At 42.3% G+C, this 23867-nt stretch overlaps 1 protein-coding gene across 1 annotated transcript in view; it reads left to right on the top strand.

Moving 5' to 3' along the window:
- Positions 1-11728: 11728 nt before the first annotated feature.
- The window catches only part of LOC116880671 (WD repeat-containing protein on Y chromosome-like), a 116414-nt gene continuing 104275 nt past the window's right edge, over positions 11729-23867 (top strand). Inside the window, 3 exon segments of the mRNA XM_032879948.1 lie at positions 11729-11792; positions 16569-16622; positions 16939-17022. The gene's annotated coding sequence lies outside the window, so the exon portion shown is untranslated.

Raw genomic sequence — 23867 nt, forward strand, 5'->3', positions numbered from 1 at the left:
GGTTGTTATGGGAAACATTTCATTTCACATCTGCTGACACAATTTGCTGCCTCTCTACTTTTTTTTTAAAAGGAGAAAGAGAGAGACTCATACTCTGATGGCTGTAAAGGATAATGAGTAATTTATTCAGAGCTATATACAAATCAGACTATCGTCTTCCAGACAGAATCAATAATATAATTTTAAGCCCACACACATTTACAAATGCTAACACTCCGGCGCAGCTGGGTTGCCATGGGCAACCAGGGCATGCCAGCTCGTGATCTGAAACAGGCCCGTGTCTCCCAGCCTGGTAAGCACATTCTGCAGACAGAATCCAAGGGAGCCAAGGATGTTAGTGTTGGCTCTGATCTGGCTGCCGCACAAATGCACCCCTGTGATGGTTTGGATTAGTTCTTGATTGAACTGCTCAGCTTTTTTAAACTCCTATTTGCACAGGACTTCTTCAATATCTCTTCTGTGACTCTGTTTAAGCAGGCTGGGGGACGGAGTGGGGACCAAGGAAGGAGCTGTGTGGGTGGGAGCAGGTGATAAGAAACTCTGCCATAGCTGCTGGAGGTAAGGACAGCAAAGGGTGGTGCTCAGGTCAGAGGTGAGGGAGCAGGCTGGTTAGTAAACTATAAAAGTGGGCCCAGTCGGTCCTCCCCCAGGATCAGATGTTAGGAGCTGACTTATGTTAGTTAATAAAACAAGAGCAAGAAACCAAAAGGCATGAAGGGAAATGGGCTACATGTCCTGGGCAAATGTCAATGCTGGGAATGGGGTGAGAGACATGCAGGTCCCATTAAAAGAGCTCCAGGGAGGGAGGGCACACAGGAATGGCCCATGATGGTTCCAGTTAAATATGTCAACACAAACCAGAATTCATGTCAAAGGAGTCTGTCTTAGTCAGCTCAAGCAGCCATAACAAAACACCACAGACTCGGTGGTATAAACTATAGACATTTCCCTCTCACGGTTCTGGAGGCCAGAAGCACAAGCATCAGGGCGAGCATGGTGGGAGTCTTGCTGAGGGTTCTCTTCCTGGTTATAGAAAATCAATTTCCTGTATATTCACATTATAGAAAAACAGACCATCCCTCCCTCTTATGTTTATTTTCACAGGGCACTTATCTCGTTCATGAAGGTTCTACACTCATGACCTTATTCCCTCCTAAAGGCCAAATCTCCAAGTGCCATCCCACTGGGGATCAGGGCTTCGGCACATATACTGGGTGGGGACACAAACTGAATTATGAGATGTTCCAGGTGAGAGAGCCACTGATATTCACAAAAATCATGAAAACATTTAGAATTAGGTGATGTTTTATGATGCTAGAACATGACCTGTCTTCCCTTGCTGGCCCTTATGTTGGTCAGAATTCAAAGAAGTGAGTTGGGGGAAATTGGAGGCGGAGACAAACCTTGGACTCTTCAGAAACAAACTGAGGGCTTTGGAGGGGCGGTGGGTGGGAGGTTGGGTGAGCCTGGTGGTGGGTATTATGGAGGGGACCTATTGCATGGAGCACTGGGTGCGGTGCATAAACAATGAATTCTGGAACACTGAAAAGAAATTAAAAAAAATAAATAAAAATTAAAACAGCAACAACAACAACACACAATGAAGAGCAGATGGACAGAGAGATCTAGGCTATACCCCGCCCTGGCCACTGAATAGCAACATGCCTTGACTTGTGAGTGAGGCTTCTACCTCAGTTTACACACCCGCTGCAGCCAGGACATGCCTCAGGTGACAACAACATGAGCAGAGAGTCTTAGGTGAGACTGGCACTGTTCATTCCTAGGCTGGGGAGGAGACTTATAAGCATGAGAGTTGATGTGACTAGGGGTAGAGACCTATCAGGATAGTCTTTATTTCCCCCTTATCTTTCTTTAAGTGAAAACATTTAAGTTCTACTCTCTTAGCAAATTTCAATTATGTAATACAGTATCATCACCTGTGGTCACCATGTTACACATTAGATCTTTAGACCTTATTAACCTTATAACTTTGTACCCTTTTATCAACCTTTCCCTATTTTCCCTACCTCCAGCTCCTGACAACCACTACTTTCTTCTCTGTTTCTATGAGTTTGCTTTTTTTAGATCCACAAATAATTGATACCATACAGTGTTTGTCTTTGTCTCGTCTATTTTACTAAGCATAATGCTTTCCAGGTTCATCCATGTTTTTACAAAAGACAAGATTTCCTTCCTTTTTCTTTTGGATAAATACCCAGAAGTGGAATTCCTGGATCATATGGTATTTTTATTTTTAATTTTTTGAGGAACCTCCTTACTGTTTTCCATAACGGCTATACCAGTTTACATTCCCACCAATAATGCACAAGAGTCCCCTTGTCTCCACATTCTTGCCTGCATTTGTTATCCCTTGTCTCTTGATAATAAGACATCCTAACAGGTGTGAGGTGAAGAGAGTCTTTGAACTATAGCAGAGAAATCATAAGAAGCCCTTGGGAGGGGTCCCTGGGTGGCTCAGTGGGTTAAGCTGCTGCCTTCGGCTCAGGTCATGATCTCAGGGTCCTGGGATCAAGTCCTGCATCAGGCTCTCTGCTCAGCAGGGAGCCTGCTTCCCTCTCTCTCTTTCTGACTGCCTCTCTGCCTGCTTGTGATTTCTCTTTGTCAAATAAATAAATAAAATCTTAAAAAAAAAAAAAGAAGCCCTTGGGAGATCAGCTGATCCAACCACCTCACTTAATAGATTAAAAAAAAAAAAATAAGGTCACAGAAGTTAAATGATTTGCCCAAGGTCAGAAAACCAGAGAGCAGCAGGCATGTACAAACCATAGGGCAGTGGGGAGCTCCTGGGCTTCCAGTAGAGGGATGGCATGAGGAAAGGGTCTTCAGGAAAGCAGATCTGGTGTCGAGAAGAATCAGGGATGACAGAATCAAAAGCCAGGGAGACCAGAAACTATTCAGTTTGGGGGTCATGGGAACAGAAGATAAAAGGATGGGATGACTTGTGACTGGGCGGGTCAAGAGGAAAGAAGAATGCGATGACCACACTTATGAGTTTGGGCAGCTGTTCAAATAGTCGTTCTGCTTCCAGGTAAGTGTGGAGAAGAAAGAAGTAAAAAGGTCTCAGGCTCTTGGACTGGGCAGCTGGTTCAACAGTGGGGTCATTCCCAGGGAAATGAGACAGGAGCAGCTTTCAGCATACTGGGATCCAGGAGCCATAAGGACAACCAACAGGAGAAATCCTGTAGCCAGTGTAAGATTGTCCTGGATTTCAAAAACAGGGGAACCCCCACCTCCACCTTCCAAAGCTCATGTGAAGACGAGCACCAAGGTCTCTGGCTCCAGAGTTTGCCTCTTGCTCTTCTCTCCCTTGTTCTCAAGTCTTCTGACTTCCTATTTCCCAGTATCTGTGCCAAGACCTGATTCTTTTTTATTAACCTGTGTGCATTTATTCCTCTGAATTGTTGACCCTGAGCATCACCATTAGGTGCTTGGCTACTGGTGCAGAGGCATGTCCGCGGCATTGACATTTCTGACAACAAGACACTCTCTACACACCTTCCTTTCCTGCCTCCCCTCATGCGCCAGCGACCTCTGTGGGGAGGTCTCCAGTCCTCTGCACTCTAGCCCTCTACTTCTGCTTGCCTGGCGGACCCCTGTTTCTAGCTATCACTACAGGAGCTTCAGTTCAATATGATCTGAAGTGGCACATCTTTTTTCTTCCCCCATGGTTTTCTAATAGCCTCTCCTCATTTATATCACCCGGAACTCTGGAGCCATTCATTCTTCCTCTGCCCAGCAACAAAGGCACGGAAGCCTGTTACTTCATACATCCACCCGCATCTCCGGTCCCTCTACTGCTGTGGTTCAGGCCCTCTGCAGTTCTCTCTTAGACTGCTGCAGACAGCCTCTGTCCCTTCTAATCTCTCCTTGCTGCAGAAAGAACCGCATTTCTACAGTATCTTGCTGAGGGGGCTCTCCATTGTTTCAGCATGAAATCTCCTTAGTATGACATACCCGCTCCTTCAGGATCTGAACCCCGACTAATTATTGGCCCTTCTATCTTTCGTCTCTCTGTTCAGCCGCTTGCAGCCCCATGACTACAACCAGCATCCAGCTCATCCTTGTCTCTGCACTGCTTTATTTGCTTTGTCTCTTCCCGGAAGGCACTGCCCCTCTAGTTTTCCTGGAAAACTAATACTTATCTCTCCAATAGCTTCTCCTTCGGGAAGCACCTCACCACCCTGCCTGTCCAGCAGAGTTAAGTGCTTCCCCTCTGTTGTTACAGGGCTCCAGCAGGTACCCTCTGACATGGTACTTACGGCAGTGTTAAAATTTTTGACTCACCTGTCTGTACTGTGTTTTATCTTCATAGTGCCAGGGTCTAACCCAATGTCTATAGGTCAAGGGCTTAATAAATGCTGATCCAAGTAACAGAATGAATGAAGACATGAATGGAGAATTCTACCAATGTTATGCCACCATGCCTACCCTCATTCTGAAGGATAACCACTTCCAGAACTCAGGAGCTAGTAGAATAGGTAGGGTTGGTTTGGTTGGTAGGTTTGGTAGGGTTGGGGGGAGGGTAGTGTAGATTCAGCTAAGCTGGGTAATAAGTAGAATAACAACAGTGTTTAGAAGTAAAATGGAACCTAGAGGGATTCCTTAGCCTACTTTTTATTTTAGGAACATGACTGGATGATGAGAAAGCCATTGAAGATAGACCTGACTTAGACTTAGTCTTTCTCATACAAACTTTTCTGTGTGCTACAAATTAGTGAGCCAATTCTTTTATTGTAAAAAAATATTTTTTCCTGGTTACAAAATAAATGTTGATTATAGAATATTATAAGTTGATTGTCTAGGCTCATTGTAGAACATTTAAAATAGAGAGAAAAACAAAGAAAGTAGAAACCATGTGTGGATCTTCCACCAGAGTCAATTTGCTCTTTTGATTTGGCCTTTTGGACTGCAAGGGAAAGAAGTCTCTTCAAGGTAGTTCAAGCCAAGAGATGTTGTGGTGGCAAGTCATGTGGAATCATAGGGATTCTCGTGAAAATCTCAGAGCAGGACACCATCTCTGCATGGGACCTTGATGGGGCTGGAGTGGGGAGTAGCTTTGGATGCAAAGGCTATATGGGAACCAAGTAGCAGTGGCTCAGAATCTCTCCTGTGGAGCCCCACCGTTCACATACATCAGCTTACACCATATGTACGCTTCTTTCCATCCTGCCACAATTCCCTGAACACTTTTCAAAAACCCAGTTTAAACGCTGAGAGAAAGAGACTTGTACTGACTGGCCCAGCTTATCTCTTCAATAATCCTTCAACTTGATGGACATCTTTGATACCTCACCCAATCAGTTATGGGCAAGAGGGTCAAGGGCGCCTGGTCCACTTGCTGTAGGATAGGAGGAGGCAGGGCAAGCCTTAGTAACAAGAATAGCAGCAATAGTTAGTAATAATAGCTGACCGGCACGGAGAACATACTCTATGTCTTGTACATCCATTCTCACATTTACTTTTTACCCTGTGAGTTAGGTACTATGATTTTGATCATTTCACAGTTGGGAAAATGAAGCTTTTAAGCCACGGAGCCATATATTTATACTCTACCACCCTAAAAACCTGGGGGCGGGTTGTGCATCTGCAGTGCTTCCATTTCCTATCCAACCCTCTCCTCTTTGTCCCCTTCCTGCAGATATCTAGTGCCCTCACTTTAGTTGTCCAAGGAAATTCATTTAAATGCCCATGCTCCCGTGTTATTCCTACTCCTTCTCCCCTCTGCTACTCACCCAAACCCTACTCTGTTCCATTCTCCAGGGGCTCTCTTCCCCTCCCCTCCTGTTAACCCAGAAAAGCCTGGTTTGGCTGTTTGTTGTTTAAGTCCTGCCATTATTGGGGAGATTTTACTCCAGGATAGAATCTGTGTTCTTTTGGTCACATGGAGTGAAATTTCAGGGCACCAAGAGTAAGAGACTCTTCAAAGGTTTCACAGGCTCTGTAGACTCCGTTTCTGCATCTGGCATCCGAGCAATATGCAGGATGATCCGAAGGGGGCGCTCTTTATCACTCAATAATCCTGAACCTCCAGGAAGACCCACAGTTGGCTCTGTAGCCTACAGTTGAGCCTCTGGCTGGGATAACTGGTTTACTTATTTTTTTTTTTCCTTTCTTTTTCCCAGAGCCCAAATTATGGGACCAATAAAATGAAATAAGATTACAAACTTCTTTTGCCTTACTTGGCAACCTAAGAGATGAGATTCTTTCAAATCCTTGTATTTCAAAAAGATCCAGTGAGCAAGAACTTTAAACAAAGGGAGTTTAAGTAAGGGACTAGCAAGCATTACTCTCTCTGAATACACATGCAAAAGGGCACAGTATTATGTAAAAAAGTCTAGGATCTATTTTTGCCTGTTTCCTTAAGTTTGAAATACTTACAAGGAAAAAGCAACAATATCAGGCACCTTTGGGAATTCTCTTGAGCAGCCCCCCATAACGCTTTTGTAAAATTAATAGTAATTAGGATTATTGCTTAAACAACTTGTCATTTATATCTAATTACCAAGCACTACAATAAAAATTATCATGACAGATTCACTTTGTTGTAGGCTTTATTTAATTACAATCCTTAACTTCTATGGATTTTGTCTTAATAGTTTACTGCTTGTTATATTGTCTGTTCAGAACTGAAAATGTTTAAGATACTGTAGTTCTGGGCTTAGAAAGGTCTTTTTCTTTTCTTTTTTAATTCTGTTTTCCTTAAAGCAGGCTGGGAAGGGCTCCACTTGATGTCTTCCATCTTGGTCAGTTAAGGCAGAGATCCTGCCTCCACACCCCACCCCCAAAGTCCTTTCCTACTTTGGGTGTCCCCTCTGAGAAGGTGGCTGCTTAGAGGGCCTACAAGGCAACTGCATGTGAGGTCATGGGCCATGTTGGTGGGGTGGGAGCCAGTCTCCTTACTGAGATCCCTAACGTGATTGTGTTCTGGGGTGGAGTCTGGACGGTATCTTGGACGCAGCACCTATCCTGGGTGAGCCGGTAATGCTCAGAGTCCAGACTTGCCCCACTGGACCTCAGCCTTCACAGGAGCAGGGGCTGCAGAGGGCTGACCCCCTGGCCTGGCTGCTTCGGGCCTGCCTGACCAGGCAGAGGATGCACAACCACTCCATTGGAATGGAGGACCTGGCTCAGGGAAGGACACCGCCACACCATGCAGACCTGGTTCGGAGCCTGAGGGCGGACAAGGTAAGGACACAGCGAGTGGGACCATACCTTCGTGGGCCATGCAATCTCTTGGGCAGGATTCCAGGACTTGGCTGGAATCCCTTATGATCCATGGCCTATAACCCAACTTAAAGCCAGCATTCATAGTAGGTATGCTATGTGCTGTGGTCTCCCCCCAGGTAAGGTCTCATTCTTGTGTTTGCTGCTCTTAACCAGCCTTCCCCTGATGCACACACCTCCCAGAGCCTCTTCTGTAACCCACATGGCCAGCTTCACCATGCTGCTTCCTCTCTCTCCTTTCCATGTCTTTCAGCATTTTTTTTTTTTTAATGTCTGGCTCCTTTCCAGTATCATTCTTTGCTTTTCAAGGTCACAGTTGCCTCTTTGCTTAAGTCAGATTCATGTCAATATGTTAAGGGTGAGAATAAATGCCATCTAATCCATTTTATTTTATTTCAATTCAGCAAACATTTATGGAGCAATATCATGTTCTGAGCCCCAGAGAAAACTCAAACTTAAACAAAATATAGTCTCTCAAGACTTTATAAAACTAGCACAGATTTTCCTCCAAGGAAATGGTATTAGGATGAGATTTTTAAAATTGTAGTATTAGTAAATATTTATGTAAATGTACACTAGAAATCTCACAAGCACATCAAACTCATGATTTCATAATTTCTATTGTTTAGAATGAGGCTAAAGAAGGTAGTATGCGAAATAAGTCTATTTAAGGAAACATATTAACATATTAAGTAAATAACACAGAAATGACAAAAATTTGTGCAGGTGATGATGGACTCATGGCTAATTTTTGAAGTAGGAGCTCAGTAAGAGAGAAAGATTTGTAGACAAAAGACTCAATCTTAATGAGGAGACAGGAAGATGACAAAGAAGGTTTCATGGAGGAAGTGGCATTAGAGATGGGTCTTCAAAGATAACTAGGAGTTTTTCTAAAGTTGTGAAGGAGAGGCCACCCCACGTGGAGGAAAAAGCATAAGCCAAGACACAAAAGTGATTGAGGTACACAGGGTCCAAGGAGCAGAAATGGGGTTTCAGGGAAGTGAGGCTAGAAGTGGATCATGAAGAGTTAAGAATTAGGTTTTGTTCTTTTTGCCTTTGTGACACATGCAGCTAATATACCCAAAGGAGCTTTCCTCCGGATAGGATCTCCATAGTGTGGGTGAGATCAGTTAAATGGTCAGAAGACTAATTTATGGGAATATGACTGGAATCTAAGAAAGAGAGAGACAGGAGTTAATACCAGAGTGCATCTTCCAGAACAAGCACAAGTAGTGTATTGTGGAAGCTTTGTTTTCTGAGTGTGCATTGAGTTGTGATGGAAAATGGGTGGTAATTCGAAAAGTCTGAAACTCGTGGCTCCCATGTAGGCCTACTCCCACCTTCACTTTGCCCATCAGGCTCTTGTTCAGTCTCCCACGACAGTAGGAAGTTTTGGTCATTGTCAGAGGACGGCAGAGCTGTGTGGGGCGTTTTGTGGTTGAAGGTGAGCTGGTTTTAGAGGTGAGGGAAGGGCAGAGGAAGAGAGAATCTTAAGCAGGCTCTGAGCTGGGTGTGGAGCTCCATTTTATGACCCTGAGATCATGACCTGGGCTGAAATCAACACTCACTCAATTGACTGAGCCACCCAGGTGACCCGAGGGTGAGTTTTTAACCATTTGTGGCCAGCCTGGGTTTTGGTCCTTTGTTAACTGGGTTAGCCAGTCTGGACACATCAGTAGCACTGGCCACATTATTTGTGACTGGGCTGTGTTTGGCAGGGGACTTCTGAGGCCTGAGGCTTCTGTTGCCATCTTGGAATAGTGACAGCATCTGAAGTTTCTGGCTTGAAGTGTGTGTGGGATGGTGCAGAATCAAGGCTAGGCAGGAGGGTGTGGGTTGAAGCCACTTCAAAGTGAAAGGGCTAGCCTAAGTGGCACAGGTTTAAATCAGCTGTGGGAAAACAGGCACATAGCAGCTATTTTTAGTTTGTGTTAGAAACTGTAAAAGCCAGATTTGCTCATAGAGTAGAATAGTGGCTTTGGACTTTTTTAGCTCTACCACTAACTTCTGTGCTGAGTCAGTGGGAAAGAGCCAAGGGAAGATAGTAAGCAGCAGGGCTGGCCCATTGTGGCCTAGTTCAAGTTTATCATCACTATCCCCAAACTCATTTCATCTGAGAGGGCTCCAACCTTGTTGCTGTGCCATCATCCTAGATCTGCTTCATATAATACTCATCCCTCTCTCAAAGTCTGCTCTTGGGGAAAGACCCCAAAATTTCTTATTTGGGTGGAAAAGACTGCTAATAGCTTAAGTTTACCTTTGCAGAAGTGTTTGTACTTCAGTGAAGCTGAGTAACTTAATGTGGCAAAGGAAGCTCTAGCTGGACTCCAACATCTCTCAGGGCAGTTGGGTCCTTCTTGACACAGTTACAGCACAGTATGTAGGTATTCCACCAATGCGCACACTCAGATATAGTTGGGACTACTTAGAACCTGGCTTTTAAGGCTGGAGAGAGCCTGATCAGGTGTCCTTCCTTGATAATATAAGGAAACCAAGATTCAGAGGGATGAGGTTAGTTAGGTTTAACTGGACAGGTGTGCTTTGAGCACTTACTCTTTGCCAGACACCATGCTTGATGTAGGGAAGCAATGATGGATAGGATACAGTACCTACCCTTCACCTTCCCAACACCCCATGTCTATCTGCACAGACTCAGGGTGGGGTCATTGCATCTGCAGGCTGCTCTGTCACTGAGAGCGGATAGGCAGGGCACCAGGATGGGCCATGTTGGAAAAGATGCTTTCATTTGATGGAGCTGTGTGTGACTGGTGACTCGTGATTTGTTTCCATGGAGCCTAGAAGAGGAGCCAGTGGAACAGTAACTGTCCTGTCTCTGAAATCTTGGGAGATGAGGTAAAATCCAGCAGGCAGGGATCAAAAATGCAAACCCCGGAATAGTGTAGCTATAAGCTGCTCTCAGTTCAACCAAATTCAGCAGACATTTGTTGAGTGCTTGTTTGTGCCCATTAGAGAGAAGGATATGAAGATACAAAAATGAATGAGGCCCATTCACTAACATGAGAAAGTCTGTGGCACAGAAGGCTGAGGTTTTTCAGACTGCAGGTGGGTCATAAAATCAGTTCAGCGGATGATAAGCACAATTTAGTGGGGGTGGGGAGGGAAGGGAAGTAGAATAGATATTGAAGTTAGGGGCACCTGGGTGGCTCAGTCAGTTAAGTATCTGCCTTCAGCTCATGTTATGATCCTGGGGTCCTGGGATTGAGCCCTGCTTCGCGCTCCTGGCTCAGCGGGGAGCCTGCTTCTCCCTCTCCCTCTGCCCCTCCCCCTGCTTGTGCTCTCTCTCTCTCTCTCACTCTCTGTCTCTCAAATTAAAAAAAAAAATCTTAAAAAAAAAATTAGTTTTCACCAAAGCATGACTTTCAAACTTTCTTTGATATTATAATCCTCATGAGAATCTGTTAAACATACCTATTATATATACATACCCACTATAAATCATATATGTATATGTGTATGCACTCACAGTGTCTTGTGAAATTTTATATTTATATATATAATTTATAACATGTATTGTGTGTGTGTGTATATATATATATATATTTAACAGATTCTTACCAAGGATTGTAACATCAAAGAAAGTTTAAAAGTCATGACTTACAGTATCTAACATTGGAAGGGCTAATATTTCAGGCATTCGTGCCTATGGTAGAACCCCAACCAATACATTAGTGACAGTGTATCAGTTATCTGTTGCCATAGTGACACTGCATAGCAAACAACACAAAACCTCAGTGGCATCCAACACCAAGCACTGGTTTCTCACATGTTTGCAGGGTCAGCTAGAAAGTTCTCTTCATCATCTGGCTGCCTCACATGTCTGGAAACCAGCAGGTTATCAGCCGATCTAAGATGTGAATGGCTGGGATGACTGGGACAATTTGAGATGACTGTCTCTTATCTTTTAACAGACTACTTAGCATGTATTCATGTTGATGGCATGAGCAAAAGGACCTGTGCAAACACTTTTTAAGCCTCTGTTTGCATCACATTTTCTAATTTTCCACTGACCAAAGCAAGTCACCCAGCCAAACCCAGAGACAAGATGGGAAGGCATGGTAATTTGGCAAAGAACATGGGCCATTTGTACAGTTTGCTGCAACAATGAGCAATGAAGTTGGATTTGCTTTGATTGATTCTCTCCTAGACTACTGGTCTTCCCTTGTCTGATCTTGGTTCTCAATCTCCAGTACCTAGAACTCTAGAAGGCATGGCAGGAGCTTCTCTTCCCTTTGCAGACTAATAGGTAGAAGAATTACAGGGGTAGGCAAGAAAGTGCCTTCAGGAGACAGACTAAAAGGAGACATGGGTTGTGAGTTAGGGAACTGGCACCTCCTGGTGAGGCAGGGCTGGAGTGAAGAACAGTGAGGAGAGATGATGTGAAGAAAGCTCCAGGGCGCCCTGATGACAACTGGGAACATCCCTGCCCTTCTAACTCTACACTCAGTTTAAGGAGAAACATCCAGTCAACTTGGTCCAGCAATGGGAAGGTTATCCTATGTGTGTTGTAGAAGGAAACCAGACTCTTGGTACTGATGTGATCTTGGGTTAAGTTACTTATCTTCTCTGGTCCTCAGTTTCCCCACTGTAAAGGAAGCGGGATGACCATATGGGTTCTAAGATTCCTTCCAGTTCTCCTTCTTGTCTCTTTCCCTGGTTGCCTTGTTCATGGTGCAGATGTGTTGCTTCAGTTCTCATTCTTCCCTCCAGTGATCATGACAGACAGAGTGAATCCATCCTGGCTTTTCCCTGCCAAGAGTGAATATTGTCTCAGAATTCTCAACATAGTACTTGACCATACAGTTAACCAGAATGCACATGCAAGGTCAGCTTTGTCATACTTATTTGGTAAGACTGGAGGAAGAATTTCTGTCTCTGTTTCTCTGTCTCTGTCTCTGTTTCTCTCTTTAAACTACTAGGAGGCCATGGAATCTACCCAAGCAGCTGGAAAAGCAGCAATATATTCATTTTAGATTAATTTAGAGAAGCATGCTGGGAAATGCTTGGGCTTCTCCTTGCAACAAATTTGGATCCTTTTAAAAGCTTACATAAGCTCTAAAATCTCCCCCATTGTGGGAAGTCTTTAATACTCACTGAGGGAAGGGAGAGGAATGACTCTTCCAATGTCACCATACTTTTGACCATATAACATATAACCATAACCGAAATAAGTAAGAATAACTCTAAGTAAAGGGGAATTTGAGGGTCACACTTAAGGTACTAGCAACTTGAGCTGAAATAACCCACTCTGGTTTTTAGTCTCTCCAGAGGAGGAATATGAATGATAGTGAACAGTAAAGGTCTTGAAATCCACATGCCTCTACAATACACTCATCTGTCTGTGTTCCCCTGGGAGCAGGCCCAGAACCTCAGGCAGAGGCTGGGCAGCAAAACATCAAGCTGGGCAGTGAGTGACCCGGTCAGTAGCACAGACAGCCTGTTTTGGGATCCTGGTTTCAGCTGTGGCTAATTGTGCAAAGCTGGGAAATTGCATTGGTCTCCCTGTGCCTCAGTTTTCTGATCTTTAAGCTAGGGATCATAATAAGATCTCCTTTACAGAGTTGTGAAGATTAATGGAAACATGCAGAGAAGGTACCCACTGACCAGCTCACAATACACTCAATAAAGTTTGGATGGTAGAGGCAGTGCTGCCTAAGGCTGCAGTAATTACTTTAAAATTGAGGCTGCTCTTTTAATCTTCCTGCTTCTAATATGGCTAAAACGATCACCTATTTTTTTTTATTTTTTTAAGACTTTATTTATTTATTTGACAGATGGAGATCACAAGTAGGCAGAGAGGCAGGCAGAGAGAGAGGAGGAAGCAGGCTCCCTGAGGAGGAGAGAGCCCGATGTGGGGCTGTTTCCCAGGACCCTGGGATCATGACCTGAGCCGAAGGTAGAGGCTTTAACCTACTGAGCGACCCAGGTGCCTCCACAATCATCTATTTTAGACCCATGGCAGAGGGTGGGTTCCAGAGTTCCTGAGATAGTCACCCAGGTCCCCATCCCCCCACCATTTTCTCCTCTACTTCCTAGGTTAAGCTATGATCCTCTTGCACACAAATGCTGTCCCCATCTAGGTTCACTGGAGAACTCCCTGTAGCCTGCCCCCTTTCCTCTTCATCTGGATGGTCTGCCTCGGGATCGCCTAGATTTCAACCCATAGAACTCCCCAAACCCTCTGGAGTCATTTTCTCTTTCAGAATCTCAAGACCACAGGATCATATCTATTTTCTGAAGCTATAGAGACAACCTCTTAAGGAACAGATTTTCAAAGGATACTTTATTCGATTAATTAGTCAATTCCCTTGTCGTAGATGTGAAATTACCCCTAAACCATCCCGACTGAGGAGACTCTTACAGTGGGAAGCACAGAGATGTTGGGTTGTAACAATAGGAGAGCTCATTTGCAATGCAAATGAGCAACCAGCAGGCGAATGAATCCTTATGGGAAAACCACTCTAATCATAAAAACCACTTGCTTTGGGGAGACTGCAATGTAAGGACAAGCGGAATCATAGCTCCATGAATCTCCTCTAATATAGGATATTAGAGAATTATCCAGGTAATTTTCTATGAAATTGCATTTGAGTAAAGCAAAATGCATTGCTGGGCCATAGATAATATCTTTAAAATTTGACTCCACAATTGTAGACTGAATTATTTATGGTTGTCACTATAGCTATGATAGTTTGGAAATAAAATAGTCAGGCTTTTCTCCCTGTTTTTATTTGTAGGAAAACAAGTCATTCAAGCTTTTTAGTGATACAATGTGACTTGCTGTCGATGGCAGTTACGAATTTTCAAGCTCTGCCAAGCACAGGAGTACCCAGAAGGGACATATGTTTTCTCTGCTTTGTGTTCCAAATTTGCCTTAAAAAACATGCAATTATGTGAAGGCCTGATTTATATTTTCAAGGAAAAGCACAATAATGGCTCTGTTTTGTAGCCGTGTTTCTCCAAAACGTATTTATTTTGCTGCCTTTTCAAAAGAAGTTGGCTAATGATCATTGGTTTTTCGATTTCCGTCACGACATATGAAAATTTGATGAGGTCTGTGAGATTTAAGAACTGTTTTTCTTAAGTGCAATGGAAATTTAGTTAACATAGTTTTGTACTGCAAGCCTGAAAAATACTTACCTTTCATCCATTTCCTTATTTTTGTGGAAAGTGGGAGAAGGGGATGCAGGAAAATCTCCATTTGTATCTAGGATGGAACAGAATGACGACAATAACAAATAGGAAACCTCGAAAGATCTGAAGATCAGAAGTCTGTATGAGGGTCATGAGTGTAGGAGGAAGTGGGGAGGGATAGAATATTTTCTGGGGATGGGTCTGGGGAGAAAGTCAGGCTTTTTGGGTACATTTTATACCTAAATGAAAATTACCATAAAGCACTTTATAAATTACATAATCCCTCTGGCAGTAGATTTCACATCCTTCATTACTACTATTAGTGATGGCGTTCACACTACTCTCTCAGCAGCATTTCTAGTAAATTTATTGAGAGAAGATGAGCTTGTCTCTTTCTGGATTGGGGAGCCCCCTCCTGGGAGGTAGGGCAATTTTTTGGTTGTTTTTTTCTCTTTCAGTAATGGAAGTAGAGAAAGGTCAAAGGCCAATTTTACATAATAAGGGAGTTAGTGGACAAATAATTACACAGTATAGAATATTAGGAAATTTTGAAGCTAAGAGGAAAAGGTATCAGGGGCAATGGAAACACAGAAGTATAACATATATATGTAATGTTTTGATTGCCTTGTACAAATCTAGAGTTATTTTGTTAGTTTAGGAATACAAATATCTTATTAACATATAGGCTCATAAAGTATTTATATTGTATATTTAAAATCATAAAGGCTCAGAAAAATGCAATGTAAAAAAATAGAAATAATAGCACGTCTTCCCCATAATTTTTCAATCTTAAGAGAAATAATTTTAAAATTCTTTAAAATATTCTTTCACCTCCTGGCACTCACATCTAGGGTGCAGGAAGGGAAGTCACATGCTTTTAAAGGTACCATCTTGTTAGGCCTCAGATTCACATACCTTTTTCTGATACATGTTGTGTGTAAGCCTGGTAAACTCTCATCTGCTTTTTTGGATCTAGAGAAGGTTTGGTCCAAGATGATTTTGAATTCATTCAGTGGTCATAACTTTTGTTGGCTAAGTGAAATGGCCCCTCAGTGTGATGGAATCATCTTTCATACTATTGAGATCATTCCCCTAGTCAGCCTTTTAATATTACCCTTCAGGCCTTGCCAAAACAGCCCTACAGGGAAATTTTAATAGAATTTTCAGGTGGAGTGTTTTCCCATTCTAGAGTTAGGTTTCCAATTTTGTTCCTTGATAAAAGCAAATAAAAAGTAATTATGGGTCTGTTCAAGACAGAATTTGAAAGGTACTTCAATTTTATAAAATGATGGGTCTCTCAATGGCTTTGGTGTCAGTCTGAGTTTTATGGTAAAGGCCATCACCTTGGAAGCTGGTCAGAGTGATTTCAGAGAATGATCCTATTGGGGAAATAGCCAGTTCCATCCTTTGCTATCTTCCTTAAGACTTATGAGATGATGCACAAACACCAGAGCTTAACTTGGCTTTACCCACTGGTCACAGTTTATTCATTCATTCTAAGCCAGAAATTTAGAGATTTTCAATAATGAAAGCCAAATTGTTGAGATAGTAGCTCAGAAACTGGAGGCGATAGGAGACATCCTCTGGTGGTCTGTTTATTGAGCTAAGGACAGGTGACTAAAAGACAGCCCATTTCCCTAACACCAAGAACCTCTAGACATAGCTTCAGAAAATGTACCCCAGAAAAAGAGAACCCCGATAACTTCTCTCTAGACCTCTTCCTGGTTTAGCCTGGGGTGAGACAGAATGGGGTGGAATGGGGGAGAACACAGAGGACATGGCAGAAAGCAAGTCTAGTGCACAGGTTGCCTGACAGGAGAGAATCTTTGGACTATGATGTAGCAAAATATTTTCAATCTCCCTTTTCCCATTTCCATCCAGGTCATGATAAGTTTGTGCCCTTCTCCTTTCCTCCTACTACCTCACCTCTTCCTTCCTTCCAGTCCCATCCAGCCAACCTTCCTCCAGAACTGGGGACTGAAGAGTCAATTGAATTGGAGTAGAAACTAGGAAAAATGTGGGTTGGAATAGCCTAAGTATTACTCAGGGGCTCAGCTATTTCATGGGCCTCTCATAAAGAGAGAAACAATGGGTTCCCAGAAATTGCATTTTATGGGCATTATCATTAGTATTATATGTTTTTAAATTTATTTTCTTTTTGTTTTGATAAGATCGAACATCAAGTGACCTTAGAAGAGCTACAGAACTTGAGTGCACTCTTTCAGGTAGGAATTGACCAGGTGAGCTGTCTAAATATTCATCTGGGTAATTTGATTCTCCCCTTGATGGTTTCAGTGAAAAGTGCAATCCTTTTATTTCCTATAAAATAGCAATGAAGAATAAATTCACCTTAATTGTCATTTTTTAATGGAATTAGAAACAAGTTGTGAATGCATCAGAGAAATGAACGAAAGAAATACTATGTTAGAAGTTGACAGGGTTTAGGTAAGTCTAATTAGACATTCGATCCTTTGGGCTCTTACTCCTAGACTAAACAAAATGCAGCTATGTTCATCATTAATTATTCTTTTTCCCTCCTAGGAGTATGAAAAGAGAGGAAGACAGCTGCTGGACATGGAAACTTTCAAATGCATAATGAAACAGAGTATGAGGTCACAGAATAAAGTAAATGGATTTTATAAATGTTGGATGATTGAAAACCACAGTTAAAACTTTACCTGTATGAACCAATTAACCTTGATGTTCTATCTGTAAGATCACTCTCAGCTCTAAACTGTGATTTCTGCTAGTACCTACCTGATTCACAGAACAGTTTACCTGGGAAAATATTTTTTAAATTATTGAAAATATGCTAGACCAGCAAGATATTTAGAGACTTTTATTGAAAAGGAGAGAAAGGCTCTTTCTCTATCACTAATTATTTCTGTAGATGGTCCCCAACCTAGGATGGTTTGACTTTAAGATAGTGTGAAAGCCATGCAGTTAGTAGAAACCATACTTTGAATCTTTATCTTTCCTCCAGAGCTAGTGATATGCAGTCTGATCCTCTCTCATGAGGCTGGGCAGCAGCCACAGCACCCAGTCAGCCATGTGCTCACAAGGGTCAACACCTGACAATGCACTGAGAACCATTCTGTACCCAGGCAACCATTCTGTTTGTCATTTTCAAAATAGTATTCAACACTCCATCATAAAACAGACTTTGTATTAGAAAATGTGGCCCTGCTGGAGACTAATGTTTAAGGTGGGCTAGGCTAAGCTACGATATTTGGTAGGTTAGGTATATTAAATGTATTTTCCACTTACATTATTTTCAACTTAGGATGGGATCATCAGGTTGTATCCCATGAAAACTTGAGGAAGATCAGCATACCTATTATTTCCAACGAGTGTGGATCCCCCTTCAATACCCGGTCTGCTGGAATGAAACAGTTTAAACATACCCTCTGCCATATTGTTTAGCCCGGTTATTAACTCAAAATATGAAATCTTAATGAACGGCTATTCAGGCTCCTATAACAAAATACCACAAACTGGGTGGCTTACAAATAACAAGCATCCATTCCTTACAGTCCTAGGGACTAGAAGTTTGAGGTCATGTCAGATGAGGGCTCTCTTCCAGGTTATAGACTTTTCCTTGTGTCCTCATGTAGCAGAAGAGACTTGGGAGCTCTGTGGGATCTCTTTCCTAAGAACACAGATATCATTCACAAAGCCTCCATCTTCATGACCTAAGGACCTCCCAAAGGCCCCACCTCCTAATACCATCACATCCGGCATTAAGACTTCAACATATGAATTGGGGTGTGGTGAACACAAACATTGAGTCCATAGCAATAAATAAGGTTTTATTCCTGAGATAAAATACACATTACAAAATGAGAAGCTCTTTAAGTACTACTTGCTAGGTTTCCTGATTACATCTTAAATTATATATAAAAACAAACTCAAGGTAAACCTCTTTGATCTTGTCCCTGAGATTTGAACAAAAACATGCCCCCTTTTAAGTGCAAAGCCCAGAGTTTCAAGGGCTACAATACAAGTTTAGGTGTGTTTAAAAGTTCTTCTACAATGAGAAGTGATCATTAAATGAAACTATTTTTAAACAGTCTCCCCTCTATTTGTGCAATACCATACAAAGAACTTCTGTTGGGAAGAGAGAAGAGTGTTTCAAATGGATAAATTCCTGGGTGTTTTACCAACATTCTAGATCTTTTTAACCAAAGCAGTCTAATTATCTATATTTTTAGAATTCCTGCCCGCCTAGTCAGCCACTTATTCCCTTATCCTCTCATTCATTCATTTATTCACTCATTCATTCATTCATTCATTCATTCAGTAAATCTTTACTGGGGCAATATTCACTTAGTAAATATTTACTAAGGGGCTTTGTTTTAGCCCCTGTGGCACACAGTCAAGATACAGCCTAGAGCCACTCTAGAATTAAGCATGGTTGTTATGAGGGCATGTCAACCAGACCAGGAAGTCAGACCTGAAGGAGTTAAATCTTGGGCTGAATTTTAAGGGATGAAGAGAATCACTGCATGAATGAAGGAAAGATGGGCAAGGCCTGCAAGAAGGAACGGCATTCCCAGAGGCTCAAAGACAAGAATCAGCATGATGCCTGTTGCATGTGTGCAAAGGAATGTGGAACAAGGATCAGATTATTTGGAACCATTTGTACTAAGCTTAATTTTATGCAGTGTATCACCAAGGAGCCATGAAGCCATGTCTTTCTTCGTTTATTTATCAAACAATTAATTGATTTTTGACTATATGACCATACTGTCTTAGGGTCTTTTCATATTTCATTAGTCTCCAGAATATCAGAATAACTTAATTCAGAAGGCATTGTTATTCTTATTTTGTAACTGAAAAGACAGAGGTTTAGAGAATCTGAATAACTTGCCTGAAGTCCCTCAGCTACTAAGGAAAGCATCCGGGATTCAAACTCTGGTCTACAACTAATGCTCAGTATGTCAGTTAGCATTAGGTTCACCCACAGAGTGACAGAAAATGCTAAGCCACCAAGACTGAAGCAAGGTAAATATTTTCTCTCATTTAAAGAGTCAGGTGGTCGGGCGCCTGGGTGGCTCAGTGGGTTAAAAAGTCAGTTGGTCAAAAGGGCCTCATGAAATCATCAGGACAGACTTGTCCTGCTTTGCTGCTCTCCCACCTTCAGCACGTGGACTCCTTTTCATGGCTCAAGATGACGGCTTGGACTCTAGCCAACATGCTCTCATTCTAGGCAGCAGGCAGGGAGAAGAGGCAAAGAGAGATCTACTCCTTTCCTTTAAGGACAATTCCCAGGAGCTCCCTGTGACATTTTTAACTTCTTTAGTCAGAAATTAATCATATGTCATATCTAGCTGTGAAAGTTGGCAGGTAAATATGGTCTTTTTTTTCTGAGGAGGCATGTATCAAGTTAAAAGTTGCATGGAGCACTGGGTGTGGTGCAAAAACGATGAATACTGTTACGCTGAAAATAAATAAATAAATAAATAAATAAATAGACAGATTAAAAAAAAAAAAGTTCTTTAGTAAGGAAGAATGGCTAAGAGGAACAACCAAAGCCCCAGGTCTTCACCACTATTCTAGGGTTTCATGTTTTAGTACTGGCTAAAAACCAGGAAGTATCTTCTTTGCTCTTTCTAGGAAATGTTAACTTAATCAAAAGCTAATGCCAAAAAGGGGAGGGAGGACACGAAAGAATAACATTTAGGAAGAGCATAGTGTATAGGGTGAGCATTTTAGACAGAGGTGGCATCTACAGGAAGAAGGGTCTTAGTCTCCAAGTCCACTAAGCCTTCAGTGTTGGGGGGAGCAGAGAGAGTAATGACCTATTTTCTTATTTCTATACCTTTACTATACTTTGCCTAGAATGCTCTCCTCCCCTCTCTTGCTTAAGTAATGACTCTCTGAATTCTGATTTTTTTAGAATATTCCAAGAATCTAGCACCATGTTTGGCACATGCAGGTGCCCAGTAAATGTTGAATGAATGAATGATGTTAAGGAAGTTCAGCCATTGTGGACTTGAAGGGGTATATCCTAACTTCCCTAGAAATTAATAGATGCTTCTCCTTTTAACCTGATAGCCATCTATAACTACCTGTAGCACAGAACTAATCATTTTGTCTTACACTGTTTGCTTGTTTGTGACCCCACTATACAGTGAATGCTGTGAGGGCAAGTAACACACCTTTCAGTTCTGAGGCCTCAGCATCTGGCTCAGGACTTGGCATACCATTGGTGTTCAACCTGTGCTTCTTCTGTGAGTGAATCCATGTGTGGAGGAAGCAGTCCAGTTTTCCTTAGAATCCCACATAATCATGTTGAGAAAACAGTACCTTGGGCAGAGCCTAATTATTCATAGACACAGGTCCTCCACCACCAAAGTGAGACCATCTGGTGGCCCATGCCCTGCCTGAATCCTGCCGTGGCTTGTGACACTGCATGACCCTTGCCTGATATACCTTGTTTGGAGTTCCAGGATGCCCAGGCATGCCCACAGCTCTCCCACGCACTGCCTTCTGGAGACAAGGTGGTCTGAGTGGGCATCTTGAGCCCAGGCAGTGATTGCTTTCATCCTGAGCTTCTCTGTTTCCCATTCCTTCTGTGGCCCTATGCTCTTCTTGAAGTTATCCCTCTGGGTGTTTTGGTTTGTTTGGGCATTCATTTCAAAAACATTTGTTGTATATTATGTGCATGGTATTGTCTAGTTGCCATGGTGAAGTCTGCACTGTCATCCTCAGAGGAGTATGATGTGTCTCCATCTGAGCCTGACTTAGAGGGAAGTGGGGCTGAGCTGAGGTCCACAGCCAGGGCCTTTCCTCACAACCCCTCCACTGGCACTGAGTGTTGATTCATCAAGGGGCAAAGCCTTGGTGTCTTGAACATCAGGCATCATCTTATTTTCTCCCTTTTACTGTCATTACTACACAATAGCAAATACCCATGGGACTTATAAGAGAAAAGCCAACATCTTACTCCCCCAAAGAGACATATAACCTTATTATTTCTGTGGAAGGTACCTTCCATATATATTCCTGAAATTACAGAATATTGGGGTTTCAAAGGACCTTATATAGTATATAGCCCCTTCAATGCTCACATTCTCTTCTTTGCTAAGCTCTGAGTCAGCATACACTTGAATACCCCCAGCTAACAAAAACACAATGCCTTACAAGGCAGTCCATTTCAAGGTTAGAGAACTCTGATCTTGGAAACCTTCCCCCCCTTGATGAGCTGAAATTCGTCTTTCTTGACATTCTACCCATTAGCTCAATTTCTATTCTTTTGAGCTGCCATAGCAAATTACAACAAACTTAGTAACTTAAAACAGATACATATTTATTATCTTACAGTTTTATGAGTTAGAATCAAATCATGACTTAGCTAGGTTCTTTGCTTTAGGGTCTCTCATGAGGCTGCAACAAGCTGGTAACTATGGCTTGTGTCTCATCTGAAACCTTGACGGGGGAAGGATCCACTTCCAAGCACATATGATTGTTGCCAGCAATCAGTTCCTTGCTGGCTGTTGGCCAGAGGTTGTCCTCAGTTCCTTGCCATGGGGGCCTTTCTATATGGCAGCTCATAACAGATCAGCTGGTCTCATCAAAGCCAACCAAGGAGAGAGCCTGTTAGTAAGACCAAAGTTAGGATCTCATGTAATCTAATCATGGAAAAGGCATTACCCTCTACATTAGGTATTCTATTGGCTACAAGTAAGCTACTCAAGGGGAGGGGATTACAGAGACCATGAATACCAAGAGGTAGGGATCATGTGTGGGTCCATTATGTAGTCTGCTTACTATAGCCACACAGAAGAAATCTACTCTGCCGTTCATAGAATAATCTTTCTAATACTCAAAAATAATTTTTTTGAAGTGTTCATAGGAGCTTTTTTCTTTCTTTTTTGGTTCACCCCTCCATATTTTTTAAATTCTTATTAACACATAAGTTATTATTTGCTTCAGGGGTATAGGTCTATGAATCATCAGTCTTACACAATTCACAGCACTCACCATAGTACATGCCCTTCCCAATATCCATAATCCAGCCACCTATCCCTTCCCCCAACCCCCAGCAACCCTCAGTTTGTTTCCTGAGATTAAGAGTCTCTTATGGTTTGTCTCCCTCCCCAGTCCCATCTTGTTTCATTTTTTCCCTCCCTACCCACCACAAACCCCCACCCTGCCTCTCAAATTCCTCATATCAGAGAGATCATATGATAATTGTCTTTCTCTGATTGACTTATTTTGCTTAGCATAATATCCTCTAGTTCCATCCATATCATTGCAAATGGCAGGATTTAGGGGGTTTTTTGATGGCTGCATAGTATCCCACTGTGTGTGTGTGTGTGTGTGTGTGTGTGTGTGTGTGTGTGTGTGTGTATCACATCTTCTTTATCCATTCATCTGTTGATGGACATCTATGTTCTTTCCATAGTTCGGCTATTGTGCACATTGCTGCTGTAAACATTCGGGTGGATGTGCCTCTTTGGATCACTACATTTGTATATTTAGAGTAAATACCCCATAGTGCAATTGCTGGGTCATAGGGTAGCTCTATTTTCAACATTTTGAGGAACCTCCATACTGTTTTCCAGAATGGCTGCACCAGCTTGCATTCCCACCAACAATGTAGGAGGGTTCCCCTTTCTCCACATCTATGCCAACATCTGTCGTTTCCTGACTTATTAATTTTACCCATTCTGACTGGTGTTAGGTGGTATCTCACTGTGGTTTTGATTTGAATTTCCCTGATGGTGAGTGATGTTGAGCAATTTTTCACTTGTCTTTTGGCCATTTGGATGTCTTCTTTGCAGAAATGACTGTTCATGTCTTCTGCCTATTTCTTGATTGGATTATTTGTTCCTTAGGTGTTGAGTTTGATTAAGTTCTTTATAGATTTTTGGATACTAACCCTTTATCTGATATGTCATTTACAAATATCTTCTCCCATTCTGTCAGTTGTCTTTTGGTTTTGTTGATTGTTTCTTTTGTTGTGCAAAAGCTTTTGATCTCAATGAAGTCCCAATAGTTCATTTTTGCCCTTGCTCCCCTTGCCTTTGGTGATGTTTCTAGGAAGAAGTTGCTGCAGCTGAGGTTGAAGAGATTGCTGCCTGTGTTCTCCTCAAGGATTTTGATGGATTCCTATTTCATGTTGAGGTCTTTCATCCATTTTGATTCTATTTTTGTGTGTGGTATAATGAAATGGTCCAATTTCGTTCTTATGCAGGTGGCTGTCCGATTTTCTCAACACAGTTGAAGAGACTCTTTTTTCCACTGGACATTCTTTCCTGCTTTGTTGAAGATTAGTTGACCATAGAGTTGGGGGTCTATTTCTGGACTCTCTATTCTGTTCCATTGATCTATGTGTCTGTTTTTGTGTCACTACCATACTGTCTTAATGATTACAGCTTTGTAATAGAGCTTGAAGTCTGGAATTATGATGCCACCAACTTTGGTTTTCTTTTTCAACATTCCTCCGGCTATTCAGGGTCTTT

This window comes from Lontra canadensis, unplaced genomic scaffold (genome assembly GCF_010015895.1).
Source record: "Lontra canadensis isolate GAN:19392208 unplaced genomic scaffold, GSC_riverotter_1.0 scaffold67, whole genome shotgun sequence".
In the NCBI taxonomy this organism is placed as follows: domain Eukaryota; kingdom Metazoa; phylum Chordata; class Mammalia; order Carnivora; family Mustelidae; genus Lontra; species Lontra canadensis.